A 15,981-nucleotide genomic window follows, 5' to 3' on the forward strand; every position below is an offset into this window, starting at 1 on the left:
GGCGGAGCTTGCAGTGAGCTGAGATCCGGCCACTGCACTCCAGCCTGGGCAACAGAGCGAGACTCCGTTTCAAAAAACAAGAAAAGTTGCAGGAAAAAAAATCCACATAGCATGATGCCATTTATATAAAGTTTAAAAATATGCATAAGCAAACAGTATTTTGGGGAGATATACATGTATAAAGTAAAATAACATTATCAAGAAAGCAGTGCAGGTGCAGTGGCTCACACCTGCAATCCCAGCACTTTGGGAGGCTGAGGCAGGCAGATCACTTGAGGTCAGGAGTTTGAGACCAGTCTGGCCAACATGGTGAAAGCCTGTCTCTACAAAAATACAAAAATTAGTAGGGCATGGTGGCACGCGTCCATAGTCCCAGCTACTCAGGAGGCTGAGGCAGGAGAATCGCTTCAACCCAAGAGGCAGAGTTGCAATGAGCCAAGAGGGCGTCACTGCACTCCATCCAGCCTGAGTGACAGAGCAAAACTCTGTCTCAAAAAAAAAAAAGAACGAAAGCAAAGAAATGATAGACACAGAATTCAGCATGCTGGTTACTTTTGAGAGGAAGGAAGAAGTACACAGGAGGTTTCAACGCTATTGGTAATGTTCTATTTTTTCAATACATACTTTTATACGCGTGACACATTTAATAAACACTTTTTCAAAGAGCTTCACTGGCAACTGAAGGTCTTTTTAATATAGAAAGACACCAAAGCAGTTCAAAGCAAATATAAAGCAGATGAGAACATCACAGTGAACCAAAAACCACACATACACAATATTGTAAAGTATTTTAAATCCAACAAAGCGTGTGTTTTGTAGAACTGAGAAGACAGATTCCCTGCTCTTATCCGCTTCTTTCCACCGTTGTGCCCACCTCTGTCTTCCTGATCCCACCTTTACCTCCAGGTCCTGAATCCACTTCTACCTCTTCCAGAGTTTTTCTCTTCAATATATCAATCTGAAGAGCACCCATCCTTCCTCTCAATTTCCATAGCACTTGTACCTCTTCAAAGCCTTCATCATATTATCCTCAGATTACACGTTTTAACTCCTCTATCAGAAATAAGCACCTGGAGAACTAGAACACTGGTCACCATCATCAAACTGACTCTCCAAAAGTAAATTTTTTATTGACTATTGATTGAATAAAGGAATTAGAAAATTCAGGCATTTCCAAATGAGTTAAGAAATTGGATCTGGTCTAGTTATTTAAAAAAAAATGAAAAGTTTAAAATTACACTTCTTGAAAAAGAATTTCAAAATTGAAAATCCTTCAATACAGCAAAGACAAAGCTGACAACCGTCAGCTAAAATACAAAATGTGTATACTGTATATACTGATAATTTTCCATATTCACAGGGGACAAAATTAGAAGGCATAAGAAGAACTTCCTGATTACTTGGCATCAGAACAGTCCAAGGCTTTAGAAAATGTCTTGTAATCAACCACAAACCTGGGGAACAGGTAGGGTTGTAAAGCATCTTTTACGGGGGGAGGAACCACATACCATTTCAAGGCTCAAAAAAATGAAGCCACTTTTAGAAATTTCAGCAATATTTTTAACTTGCTTTCAGATATTTTAAACTACTTACCACCAAAAGTATAAACCTAAACATTATGTGATTATGGTAGAAATGGAACTGCTACGTAAGGGAAAAAGAAACAAACCACAAGTGAATCAACGACATTCCTCAAGAACCAGACGCTACTACTGACAACAATTAGCGTTTCCTGGCTGCTCAAATCAATTCATTTCCAGCTCTGCTTTGAGCTGGCACTAATTTAAAGGAAACAAAAATGTTGGAGCTAAGGCTGCCAGATTTAGCAAATATAAATACAGCAAGCCCAGTTAAACTTTAATTTCAGACAAACAACGAATCATTTTTTTAGTAGAAGTATGCCCCCATGTAGTATTTATAGTAAAAATGTATTCACTTTATCTGAAATTCGTATCAACTAGGCATCCTGTGTTTTATCTGGCAAACCTAGCTGGAGCCAAAAGGTAGAATAGTAATCAATCCAATTTCCTCATTTTGCAGCAGAAACTGAGAACCAAAGAAAGGAAATGACTTGCTTAAGCTTAAGCCAAAGATCAGGGAAGTTGGCTTTGAAAAGAGAAAACCTTTCCACTAGGTCACCTTGGGTACCACTTATAGTCCATTCCACTTCCAATTCTTGCTCAACTCACAGAAGCACCAAGCAGACAAGCTGTAAAAGGGTATCGTTTCCCTCTTTTAACATTAAACTTCAAGTTTCAGTACCTCTCTTAAAACCATAGTCTCCAAAATCCATTAGGAAACTATGTGTTCCTCTTTAAAAAAAAAAAAAAAAATCCTGAAAATGTTGTCTACACACTACCACCTCATACCATGTTCACTCACCATATGAAACAGGACATCTTTTTCTCTTAAACTCAGCTTTCTCAAAATCCAAAATTCTCTTGCTCCAGGGTCTCAAGATTTCACACGAAGGCATGTTCACATTATTCCATGACTCTCAACGACTTGAGTTCATATACTCCTTCAGTTTTCGTATTTTTTAGAGTTTTCATGTTTTTCTGATATGTCCTAACCTATCCGGTTGGTCTCAAAAGTCTTCCATTCCCATTCTGTATCTGAGCAACTAAATCAGCAATGAGGCATGAAGTCTCACTATTACAAACATACACTTACTTCCCCAGGGACTGGGATGCAAGGAAAGATGGAACGATTCGAGAAACGTCTTTATCAGAAATTTCGGGGCCAAAAAAGGCCCCAAAGTATGGTATGTGAGAGTTATGCTAATTGTCTCTGTAATTATATAGCATGCAATCGAACAAAATAAGGAGAAATAGAAAACACATATGCAAAGAATTCATTTTCCAGATCCTATCAAATTAAAAAATACACAAAACATTTCCTCAACTCCATACGGAGCTCCCCAACCTATGACTTCCCTGGGTCCTTAAGGGTAGTTAGCGTGGGGGTGGGTCGTGAGAATAGTGATAATGAGGCAGAAAAGGGTTCCATTTATTTTTACAATCTGGGCTTCCAAATAGATTTTAAGGAAAAAAAAGGTTTTGTTGCATTAAAGAAACATGAAAACGGTAACAGAAACCATTATAACCCCCACCCAATAAGTTTTCTATTAAAAACTTCAGCCAGGTGAACGGGAATACGAATCATTTAAGATGAAAACAGATTTAAAGATCAACGAAAAGTTAGCAACTAAAGGATACCTATGCTTTCCTTCTGGCACCCCGGATGCACGCAGGTCTCTCGAGATCACACGTCAGACGTGGAAGGTCCTCACGGATTACTAGTCCGAGCTTCCATTTTACAGATGCGCAAACTCAGGCCAAGGACGACGGCTGACGGGCTCAAGGTCTCACAGCCCGTCAGAGAAAAGACCTGGCACCCAGGGCGGCCGGCCTAGGGCCCTTGGCACAGACTGCTTCTGCGGTTCCTGGTTCGACTCGGCCCGGCCCCAGGGGCAGACGCCAGCACCAGGGCAGAAGGACCCACGGCCCCAAGTCGCGCTGCCTCTCCGCGGGCTCCACGCCGGGCCCCCAGCCCAGGGGCAGCGCAGGGCCGGGGCCCTGGCAGCCCACCTGTCGCGGACCGCGCGGCCGGCAGCCACACCCCCTGCCCGGGCCGGGGGCTCGGCCGCCCTTATTGCCGACCAGCAGGGACGGCTGCGAGCGGCGTGGAGGAGCCGAGCCTAGAAGCCGCAAGAGTTACCTCAGGTGGGCTCTGAGCTGGCGGCGCAACGGCCCCGGCCCTCCTCGAGCATGCCCGAGACGGGGACGCAGCAGGGCCGAACCTCCGCCAGCGCGTTGCCTGTTTACACCCTACGCCCCTCCGCGTGAGGACGCCGACTGGCAGGTCACGTGACGCGTGCGTCACGTGTCCGGCCGGGTTGGGTGGAGGCGTTGCCCCGGCGGCCACAGCGCGCTGGGGGCCGGCTGCTGCGGGTGCGGCTGCGCGACGCCTCTGTGCTTCCACCCCTTCGCTGTGCCCAGGCGAGGACCCAGCAGGCTTGGAACCGAAGACTTCTCCAGCTCTGCCTTTGTTGTTTAGTGTGTCGTGGACCTGACTACATATGTTATTAATACTAGTGTTTTGGAAGGAAAAGGAAATTTTGTCTGGCAAAAGGACGTTGTACTTGGAGAAGAAAGTGGAAAATACTTTCTTACCTGAGGCTATCAAACGGGAGGGAAAGCGAAGGAATAAGTGGTAACGGTTTTTGCCTTGACAGATTTTTGTTTGCTTTCGCTCTCTAATCTGGACTGAAAGATAAATGCCCACAGCGTAGCCCTCTCAGCCGGAGAAAGCATGTGAAAGAGGTTTATACGACTTCCTACTTTTAAATTGTATTTTAATTTTTATCAGGAATCATCTTTGTGTACATACACGTCTAAATATTTGATTCTGCATTCATCTTTTGTCCACATAAAACTTTATTATTCCTCTGTCACTTTCATCATTGTCTACCAAATCCAAGTTTCCTAGATCAAACTTCCCAGAAATAGTTTCAACCACTGCTAATTTTATTTGTCCCATAATAATGCATAAAATATGGCTAATTTGTATTTCTTAGTAAATTAATGAGTGAATAAGCAAATCTTCTCAAATATTGCACAGTTGTTCTGTTGTCCAGGAGTGATCTATATAGCTAATCAATTCCTCCCTACAATTGTGACCACTTTGCATTGTTGGCTAAGTAAAGAGCAGATTGTCAGGTTCAAAACAGTGTGCTCAAAATATCCTTTAGATCAGCAAGGTCAAAACATCTTCATTTCTATAACACACTTAGAATAACAGTATTACAAAGAACAGAAAATGATGAATTTTCTCCATTTGTCGTTTACTATGGAAAATAGGTTATCAAGGCCTGTTGCCACAATCTGGTTGACTCTACTGCTTCTGGCAGCAGGTATTCCATGAAGGCAGTACCAATATCTTCCATTGGTATAGCTTATGCCTAGACCAGGCTTGGTGAGCAAAAGAATTGATTGACTGATCTATGGATATGGAATCCTATCATCCTTCTGCAGGAAGCGGCAGAACCTTCCGTAGTTTAACAGGGATCTGTGAGCTAAGCAGGGTTGATAAGCAGTACTTATGGAGGCAAAGATAGGGTGAGTCCTGGCTCAGCCATTACTGTCTAGGCAATTTTCTTAACCTTTCCAAGCCTCTCTTCAGCTATCTAAAAAACATCTACTGAATAGAGTGGTTATGAGACAAAATGAGGTAATGCCTGTATAACACTTTTAAGTGCCCAACACATACAGTGCTGGGTAAATATTAACCATATATGGTCTTTGGCAACGGGTATTAGTATAGGAGGTCAAAGTCCTGAGGGAAAGGGAGCTGACAACTTGAACACGTCCAGGTCCTGGGTCCAGATTCTTGCCACCTGGAGTGCAGTTCAAGAAGGGATTGCCCGCCAGGTGTGGGGGCTCACATCTGTAATCCTAGCACTTTGGGAGGCTGAGGCAGGCAGATCACCTGAGCTCAGGAGTTCAAGACCAGCCTGGCCAACATGGCCTGGCCAATATGAAACCTCCTCCTTACTAAAAATACAAAAATTAGCCAGGCATGGTGGCAGGCATCTGTAATCCCAGCTACTCAGGAGGCTGAGACAGGAGAAATGCTTGAACCTCAGAGGCAGATGCTGCAGTGAGCCAAGATGATGCCACTGCACTCCAGCCTGGGTGACAGAGTGAGACTCCATCTCCAAAAAAAGGAAGGGATTGCCAGCAAGGAAACAAAGCACAATTGGGATAAAACTGTTACACTCAGAATGTAAGGCAGCCAGTAAGGGAATTGCTCACAGGGCACTAGGTGCTCACTCCAAGAGGCATCCTGGCCTTGTGGCAACAGCTTAATTCCAAATCCTCCCTGCTTGTGTTAATGGGGACTCCTAATACACTGCCTTTCCTTAGCCTTAACCCACATAGGGAAATTACCTACCCTCTCCTAGAGTTTGTGGGACATGAAGAGATAAGAATTCAGGCTTCAGCCAAATGACCAGTGTTATCTCCAGAGCCAGTCACACTGACTCCCCACCAAATGGTTAAATACATGAACCCATTCAACCCTGTTCTAGTTTGTGTGTGTGTGTGGTGTTTTTGTTTTTGTTTTGAGATGAGTTTTGCTCTTGTTGCCCAGGCTAGAGTGCAATGATGCGACCTCAGCTCACTGCAACATCCACCTACCAGGTTCAAGCAATTCTCCTGTCTCAGCCTCCTGAATAACTGGGATTACAGGTGGCCACCACCACACCCAGCTAATTTTTGGTATTTTTAGTAGAGACAGGGTTTCACCATGTTGGCCAGGCTGGTCTCGAACTCCTGACCGCTGGTGATCTGCCCACCTTGGCCTCCCAAAGTGCTGGTGTGCCCAGAGTTGGTTCCTTCCAGTGGGTTCTTGGTCTCGCTGACTTCAAGAATGAAGCCGCGGATCTTCGCAGTGAGTGTTACAGCTCTTAAAGGTAGCATGGACCCAAAGAGTGAGCAGCAGCAAAATTTATTGTGAAGAGCAAAACAACAAAGCTTCCACACCGTGGAAGGGGAACACGAGCAGGTTGCTTCTGCTGGCTGGGGTGGCCAGCTTTTATTCTCTTATGTATCCCCACCTACATCCTGCTGATTGGTCCATTTTACAGAGTGCTGATTGGCCCATTTTACAGAGTGCTGAATGGTCCCTTTTACAAAGTGCTGATTGGTGCATTTACAATCCTTTAGCTAGACACAGAAAAGTTCTCCAAGTCCCTACTCGACCCAGGATGTCCAGCCAGCTTCACCTCCCGCTGGGATTACAAGTGTAAGCCACTGCGCCCAGCCGTGTTCTAGTTCTTTAAAGAGTTTCATTGCAAAAAATAAAATGTGTTATGTATGACAAAATAGATTATAAATATACAGTGCATGGCTGTATAATGGCACCCAATCTAATACAGCAGATATATTAGTGTTCCCACTAGAATAGATGAATGTAAGGACTAATGGGGAGCTTGCAAACAAAGAAAGAAACTAGCAATAACCTACTAAAGTGTTGAAAAGCTATGTATGTGGTAGAGCCAACCTTGAATTCACGTTTCCTGGTCCCAAATCTAAATGCCTTTTTTTTTTTTTTGCCTTGATATAAGACTTTTTCCTTTTTATTAATAACCTTTATAAAGATACAGTTTCACCAGACTCCAGTTCACCAGACTGCAATTCAGAGGAGAGATATAGAGATATAAATTGAAGATTAGGCAGTGGTATTCAAAAAGCCACATGATTGGATGCGATCACACAGAGCAGTAATTTTCGTATCTTTGACCTCAACTCAAAATACAAAATACATTTTATATATTAACCGAATACATGTATATAACTTAAAAGTTTCCAGAAACAAATTTACCATTCCTACGTGTGATGCATGATTTCTTCTGTTTAAATTTTTCACTCCCAACTCTACTGATTTTTTTTAACCCCGTAATAATTGTGGCCTACAGTTTGAAAATCATTGAAAATTACTGATCTAGGACTTTCACAGGTCCGAATTGCATAATTGCAGCAAAATAGACTGAAAGGCTAGACATGTGGCACTGTAGAGATAAGAAGGAAAATTAGAAGAAGCTATCAGAGGTAAGAGGAGAACTGGAACAGAGGAGTCCTGATCAAGTGAAGAAAATGTTTCAAGAGAGAAGTGCCTAAAGGTGTCATTTGCACTGAGAGGCTGAGTCAGATGAGGATTGACCTCTGAACTGGCAATGTAGAGATCACTGAGACCTTGGGAACGAAGCAATTAAGATAAAGTAGTAGGGTTAAAAGCCGGATTCTTGAGATAATAAATGGTGCCGACAAGTAAATACAATCATTGTTCTCTTGCTGTAAAGGAGAGCAGGGAAATAGGATCATAGCAGGTAAGAGATGTGGGATTAAGATTTTCTGTTTAAATATTTATATGCTAATACAAATGCTGTAGTAACTGGATGTACAAGAGAGTGACAACTGTAGGAAGGAAAATCTTGAGTAGATTGGAGGAGTCATCCTAAGATAAGGAAAAAACAAGAGAAGGGGAATGGCTGGCCACAGATACAGATAGCTTGGTAGATTTGTTGTTGAACATGAAACTGACCCAGTAGTCCCATAGACAGTTCTTTTGGCCAAACGTAGAAAGTGACCCTTCTTTTCTTAAAGCTCAAAACTTACATTTGTTTTATCTGAGGTCCTTTCTCGGGAAGGACCCCTGGCCTCTCAAAAAGTATCAAAGAACTGAAACTTACCAGATCACTACATTCAGACAATGAGATGCCAGACCCTTACTTTTATTTCCTTACCCCTCCGTAGTTCCTGTTTTCTAACACATGGTTATACTTCTTCCCTGCTATATAAACCCTAAATTTTAGTCAGTCAGGGAGATGGATTTGAGACTGACCTCCCCATCTCCTTGGCTGAAACATGTGATTAAACTCTTCTTCCTCAGCAGTGAGCTGCAAGACTTAGAACCCCTGATGTTTCTGTGACGGATGCACGTGGAATTTCTCTACTGATTGTTGATAGTTTAATAAAATAAAAGCTGAGTGTGAGGAGAGGGAGAGAGGTGCTGGTGGTTTGAGAAAGGAGAAGAACATGTAACTATCATCCAGGAGTGTGCTACAGCCCAGCCAAACCCAGCCCTAGGACCTCCCACGTGGGTGACTGCTGTATATTTCCCTCGACTTCCATCCTTGCCTCCTTACAGTCTTTTTTTTTTTTTCTACACAATCACCAAAGTGACTTTTCAAAACCTAAGTCAGAGCAAGTCAACCCCAATATTTTCCCAATTCAGAATAAAATCCAAAAGTGCTTGGCTCTAAAGTCCTGCATGATCTAGCCCCTACTTCTCATCGTGCTCTTACTTGCTTTGCTCTAGCCACCTGGCTTCCTTGCTGTTCCTTACTTTCCTCAAGAGTAGAACATTTCCTTCCATTTCCTCACTGCCTTTGTGGCTTATTTAAATGTGACTTTCTCAGGTTGCCTTTGACCATTCTTTGTGAAACAGCACTCCTATCAATGTCACCTTCCCCTGCTTGGTTTTTGTTATTAGCACTTATTGCCATCTCTGGCAGAGATATTTATAGCAAATTAAGTATCTATTTGCTACCAGCCCCCTTCATATAACCCTTGCAATTAGGTCAGGCCCTATAACCAATGGCCTGCTGCAGTGACCTAGACCACATGTTGCAGTGGCGAAGTCACAGAGTGGACACAGCCTGAATCACTGAATCATTGACTAGGTCAGCTGTCCTGGGAAGTTGCCTGGCTCAGTGAGTTTTCCATGGTGGAAAAATAAACTTTGTTGTGTTAAATCACTGAGCTTTTGGGATTCGTTTGTTACCGCAGCATAATGTATTATCTGATATGGTATAAATTATGTCCCTCCACCCCCAAAATTCATTTGTTGAAGTCCTAACTTTCAGATCTCAGAATGTGACTGCATTTTGAGATAGGGTCCTTAAAGAGGAGATTAAAAAAGGAGATCAGAGTGGGCCCTAATCCAATATGACAGATGTCTTCAGAAGAAGAGGCAATTAGGTTGGGTGCAGTGGCTCATCCCTGTAATCCCAGCACTTTAAAGAGGCCGAGGTAGATGGATCACGAGGTCAAGAGTTCGAGACCAGCCTAACCAATATGATGAAACCCCATCTCTACCAAAAATACAAAAATTAGTCAGGCGTGGTGGAGTGCACCTGTAATCCCAGCTACTCAGGAGGCTGAAGCAGGAGAATCGGTTGAACCTGGGAGGCGGAGGTTGCAGTGAGTCAAGATAGCACCTTTGCCCTCCAGCCTGGGCGGCAGAGCAAGGCTCCATCTCAAAAACAACAACCAACAACAACAACAAAAAAACCGGAGATTAGGACGCAGACACACACAGAGGAAAAACAATGAGAGCACACAAGGAGAAGACGGTCATCTGGAAGGCAAGGAGGCTTCAGAAGAAACCAGCTCTTCTGACACCTTGATCTTAGAGTTACAGCCTCCAAAAATGTGAGTAAATTAATTTGTCCCTGAAGCCACTCAGTCTGTGATACTTTGTTACGGCAGCCCTACAAATGAATGCAGAATCCTAACACCATCTGGCATATTTGTTTTGTTTATTTCCTCTAGAATGTAAGTGTGTGATGAAAGCAAAGATGTTTAGTTCCAACACTGTATCCACAGTACTTAATTGAGCCTGACACCTACCAGAGGCTCAATCAATATCTATTAAATGACTGAATACTGTATTTTAATGAAAAAGTTCAAAGAAAATCTTTCTGGGGCTGTACTCATTTTGCTAACTTTCTCCAATAAATTTTTAGACTCCTCTGCATTGAGCTTTATTTTCATTTCTAATTTTGCTAGTTTGCTTTTCTTTCTTAAGGTAAGGTTGATGTGAATTTGGTTGAAATATTTCAGGACAACTGCAATTTTATTCATTTTCCAGTATTCACTTTTTTTCTAATTTCCATTTCCTCCTTTATTTTGGTTTTCTGACGACTTTTCTCGTTTTAGATTATAGTTTTTCTCTCTTGGTAACATGGACATTTCCATATTCAATCCTTTCTGGAACAAAGAATATAGCAGTATAAATATTTTGGTAATGACAGCTTTGATGGTGCTCTCAACAACTTAATAGGTACTACTTTATTTATTTTATGTATTTTTTTTTTTTGAGATGGAGCCTTGCTCTGTCGCCCAGGATAGAGTGCAGTGGTGCAATCTCGGCTCACTGCAAGCTCCACCTCCCAGGTTCATGCAATTCTCCTGCCTCAGCCTCCCAAGTAGCTGGGACTACAGGCGCCCGCCACCACGCCTGGCTAATTTTTTGTATTTTTTAGTAGAGACAGGGTTTCACCATGTTAGTCAGGATGGTCTCCATCTCCTGACCTCGTGATCTGCCCGTCTCGGCCTCCCAAAGTGCTGGGATTACAGGCAGAGCCACCGCGCCCGGCCGGAAAAGAGTAACTTTATAATGGAGAGACCTGACAAACTCCTCAGCCAGGTAGTGAAGGTCAACATCAGCAGGCATAAATCATGTTGCTAGTGTGTTCACTTGATACCATTAGTGAGAATGACACTTCAGTAGTCTTCCTCTCAAAACCCACAACCCCAGTGTAACCATGAGGAAAACATTAGACACTGTCCATTGAGGCACATTCTACACAATACCTGACCAGTACTTCTCAACACTGTCAAGGTTATCAAAAAGAAGGAAAGTCTGAGAAACTGTCACAGCCAAGAGTACGGGGACATGCTGACAGATATCATGTGGTACCCTGGATGGGGTCCTGAAACAGAAAAGGAAAAGCTGAGGGAATCTGAAGAAAGCATGGACTTTAAATAATGTCTCATTATTGGTTCATTAATTGTAACAAGTATACCATAGTAACGTAAGATGTTCATCGGGGAGAGTGGGTGTGAGATGTATGGGAGCTCAACTATCTTTGCAAAGAACAAGACTCCGTATCAAATAAATAAATAAATAAAAATAAAACAAAGTTCTTCTTCCCCATTTCCAGACTGTACTCCTTGGAAGAAAGTCATTATGCATAGCCTACACCTAAGGCTTGAGGCATTTCTCCTCCTCCTCCTCCTTGAGAGTGGAGTATCTACAGAATTCTTCTGCGTGGAGAATATGGCCCTTCTCCCTTATTTATTAATCTATTTATTTATACCAGTATAGAATCGTGGATATTTATTTTATACTGAGTTAAAAACCAATACTACTGTATTTTGTTGCTCAAATTGTTTTAGATTTAGCCATTGAGAATGCTTTCATTTGGTTCCTGTGTCCCCTTGGCATACCCCATCGTTCTTGTAAGTTTTTGCTATCTTGGGGTTTTTTTTCAGTACTTCTTTACTTTTTGGCACTTTAAGACATATTTGTGGCCAGGCAAGGTGGTTCATGCCTGTAATTCCAACACTTTAGGAGGCCAAGGCGAGCAGATCACCTTAGGTCAGGAGTTCAAGGCCAGCCTGGCCAACATGTTGAAACCCTGTCTGTACTAAAAATACAAAAAAACTAGCCAGGCATGGTGGCAGATGCCTGAAACCCCAGCTACTCGGGAGGCTGAGGCAGGAGAATTGCTTCAACCCAGGAGGTGGAGGTTGTGGTGAGACGAGTTCACGCCATTGCACTCCAGCCTGGGCAGCAAGAGTGAGACTCCATCTCAAAAAAAAAAAAAAAAAAAAATGTCCTGCCCCAGTTCCACAAGCAGGCATCTCTCCAAGGAGCCGTGTGCCCTCTTTAGAGAATGGTATTAGAAAGTAAGATATGGGCACTACCTGTGCTCATTGCTGCTAGGATATGGTTGTGTCTAGGTCCTCTCAGCTGACATCACAATGAAATATATTCACATAATAAAACATGATTTACCAGTACAAAGAAATGAGCTAACAGTAAAAGATTAGCCTACTATTTGTCTGTATCTTTCTACTTCAGGTGTTTCTTACAGGCAGCAAGGTACCAGATTTTATTTTTTTAATCCTATCTGTAATTGTTTCTTTTTATTAAAGACTAAAGTCTATTAGTATTTATTCTATCCTTTATCAACCTTTTCTCCCCTTAAGGTCTTTGTTTTATAAGTAATTCTATTGATATTAGTTGTGGTAAAGTAGAACTGAGTATCATTAAATACTAAAGATATGATTATAATTTTAAAATACTATATAGACTAAAACCTCAACCTTATTCTTTTCTTTTCTATTCTATGCATTTAATAAAATGTTTCATTTCTTTCTTGGGCAAATTGGATATGAGTTTTGGGGCTGATTTAGTGTTCCTACATTCTCTTCATTAGGATTTTGTTCTTTACATTTTCCTTCCATCTCAACAAACCTTAAATACTCTTTTGGAATCAAATCATCTTCTGTAGCAGATACTGTAGATCATTAGCTCAATCTTTTTTTCCAAACTTGGTCTCCCTTGATTGAAACTGCTATAATGGAAAGGCTACCCTTTTAACAGATTCTGATCAATGAAGTATAGGCTGAAGTCTCTTAGCAGGGCACTCATTCCTAAATAAAGGGAATAAAGTTTGACTAGGAAAAAGTCCTTCAGAATATACAGTTGTCCCTTGATATCTGTCAGCAATTGGCTCCAGGATCCCCTACAGATACCAAAATCCACAGATGCTTAAGTCTCTTATATAAAATGGTATAGTATTTGCACATAACCTACAAACATCCTCCTGTATAATTTAAATCTTCTCTAGATTACGTATAATACCTCATACAGCATAAGTGCTATGTAAATAGTTGTTATACTATGTTGTTTAGGGAATAATGACAAGAAAAAAATTCTATACATGTTCAATACAGATGCAACTATCTATTTTTTTGAGTATTTTCAATCCTTGGTTGAATCCATGAACATGGAACCCATGGATACTGATATGATTTGGCTCTGTGTCCCCACCCAAATCTCATCTAGTGGTTCCCATAATTCCCATGTGTTGTTGGAGATATCTCATCTAGTAGCTCCCATAATTCCCTGTTGGAGATATCTCATCTAGTAGCTCCCATAATTCCCTGTAGGAGATAACTGAATCATGGGGGCGGGTCTTTCCCTTGCTGTTCTCATGATAGTGAGTAAGTTTCACAAGATCCGATGGTTTAAAAATGGGAGCTTTGGCCAGGCATGGTAGCTCACGCCTATAATCCCAGCACTTTGGGAGGCCAAGGTGGGCAGATCATTTGAGGTCAGGAGTTTGAGACCAGCCTGGCCAACATGGCAAAACCTGGTCTCTACTAAAAGTACAAAAAAGTTAGCCAGGCATGGTGGCGCATGCCTGTAGTCCCAGCTACTCAAGGGGCTGAGGCAGGAGAATCACTTGAATCTTGGAGGGGGAGGTTGCAGTGAGCTGAGATTGTGCCGCCGCACTCTAACCTGGGTGACAGAGTAAGACTCCATCTCAAAAATAATGATGATAAATGAATAAAAATGGGCATTTCCCTGCACAAACTCTTATTCTCTTGTCTGCTGCCACATGAGAGGTGGCTTTCACCTTCCATCATGATTGTGAGGCCTCCCCAACCACATGAAACTGTAAGTCCAATAAACCTCTTTCTTTTGTAAATTGCCCAGTCTTGGGTATGTCTTTATCAGCAGCATGAAAACGGACTAATACAGATATGAAGGGCCAGCTATATATATTTTTTTCTCCCAGGCCTCTACCCCATCACCTCCCTTACCACTTTCCTAGCTAATTTTCATTACTCTTTCAGAAGTTTCAACTTCAAGAGTCCTGTACTAGGTCGGGTGCCTGTGTTGCATACTTGCATAGCTCCACATACTTCCCCTTTATAATATTTATCAAAATTATAATTATATAATGACACACTTAGTTGTTTAAAGCCTGCCTATATTGCAATGTAAACTCCACCTGTCTAATTTACTACTATATTCCAAACACTAATTACAGTCCCGTGCACCTGGGAAGCACTCCATAAACATCTGAATGAATAAATTTGCAAAAGATTACCAAATAAAGCATAGTTACCAAGTATATATAAGTTAAGCAATACTTCCACTCTTATCCTTAGGCCCCACCCATGCTAATCGGTCATATTCTTACTTCCTTGCTATGTACATAATTCTCAAACATTTGAGAAAAGTCAACAGTACAAAAGGAAGAAATTATGACTGACAAAGAATTCAAGAGAATGAATTGGAAAAAATTCAATTAAAATAAAACATCCATTTCTAGGAATAAGGCTGAAAAGGTTAATTGAGCCACTCCTCAAACTGAAAATGCTGGATAAAAAAATTTAAAAGTATATATGCTTAAAGAATCAAAGAACTGGGACAACTCTCAAGAATCACTGGGATAAAATCTAAGTGAAAGCATGCATCCAAAATGGTACACAGAGCACTGAAATCCTGTGTCCTATGTGCATGTGACAAACCAAGTAGTGTGACTTTGATTCCCATGGCTTCCCAAAGCCAGGGAGACAGAAGTCAAAGCTCAATGTCACCTAAGGGAGACCCTCTTCTCCCCAAAACTGGGATCCCACTCTACCTCGCAACCCCCAAGTCTGCAAAAGAAGGGTACTCTGAGGCTGGTAGAGAGGGAACCTGAGGAGTGGAGGAGGATATGAGAAATTATAAACAAAAGCCAGTCCCCAGGGGACTAAATGGGGGAGGGAAAAGGGGGAAGGGAAAGGGAAGGAAGGGGGAAAGAGAAAGAAAGGAGGAGTTAGGTAAGAGTGTGTCCTTGTTCAGGGAAAACACATACTAGAAATACATACAGATGGATGGGCATGATGTCTGTATCTTACTCTCAAATGGTTCAGAAAAAGGCTAACGGTAATTACTAAACATGTGTTGACAGAGAGTGCAAATATGGTGAAATATTAATAGCTGGGAACCAAGAAAGTTCTTTTTCTACACTTATAACTTTTCTATAAAGTTGAAAGTATTTCAAAATAAATTATAAGAATACTAAATTAAGACAAAAGTCAAATGATTATGTGAAAAATGTCTTCAAGAAGAATAATTCTCAATATATTAATTATATGATTAGTAGCCTTAATAGGGACAGTCTTAATCTGATGATAAGATCCAGGTATATTTTTCCTATGACATTAATAAACAAGAAAAGTAACGGGAAAACAAAAACCCATGAGCTTCACAATAAAAAGAAATTAAAAAGCAAAATAAACGATGGCATAATTTTAGGTAAATGAAGGAATTTAAGGGGAATCAGTTTTATCTCTCTGTTTAGAAAATGAAACTTTGCCTATCACAGGTTTAGTGATCTTGGATTACAGAAAAGATATACTCTCATACTAATTAGATCTTCAGTAAATATTTCCAAAAATGTAATATTTTCACTTTATTCGTGTCAGATTTTAAGTCAATTCTAAAAACAAGGCAGAAAAGGCTATAATTTAATAGAATGTAGTATGATTTAGGGCTAACAGATATTACTTAAAGTGGATAGATCACTAAAAACACTTAGCACATTCTTTTTTTTCTTTTTTTTTT

At 41.3% G+C, this 15,981-nt stretch overlaps 1 protein-coding gene and 1 pseudogene across 3 annotated transcripts in view; both read right to left on the reverse strand.

Moving 5' to 3' along the window:
- The window catches only part of MARCH8 (membrane-associated ring finger (C3HC4) 8, E3 ubiquitin protein ligase), a 126,125-nt gene extending 122,543 nt beyond the window's left edge, over positions 1-3,582 (reverse strand). For both annotated transcript variants that reach the window (XM_011950314.1, XM_011950312.1), the window contains exon 1: positions 3,219-3,582. The gene's annotated coding sequence lies outside the window, so the exon portion shown is untranslated. The remainder of the gene's footprint in view (positions 1-3,218) is intronic.
- The window catches only part of LOC105517731, a 731,019-nt pseudogene that overhangs the window by 385,842 nt on the left and 329,196 nt on the right, over positions 1-15,981 (reverse strand). The gene's annotated exons all lie outside the window — the stretch shown is intronic.

Source organism: Colobus angolensis, unplaced genomic scaffold (genome assembly GCF_000951035.1).
Source record: "Colobus angolensis palliatus isolate OR3802 unplaced genomic scaffold, Cang.pa_1.0 Scaffold306, whole genome shotgun sequence".
Taxonomy (NCBI): domain Eukaryota; kingdom Metazoa; phylum Chordata; class Mammalia; order Primates; family Cercopithecidae; genus Colobus; species Colobus angolensis.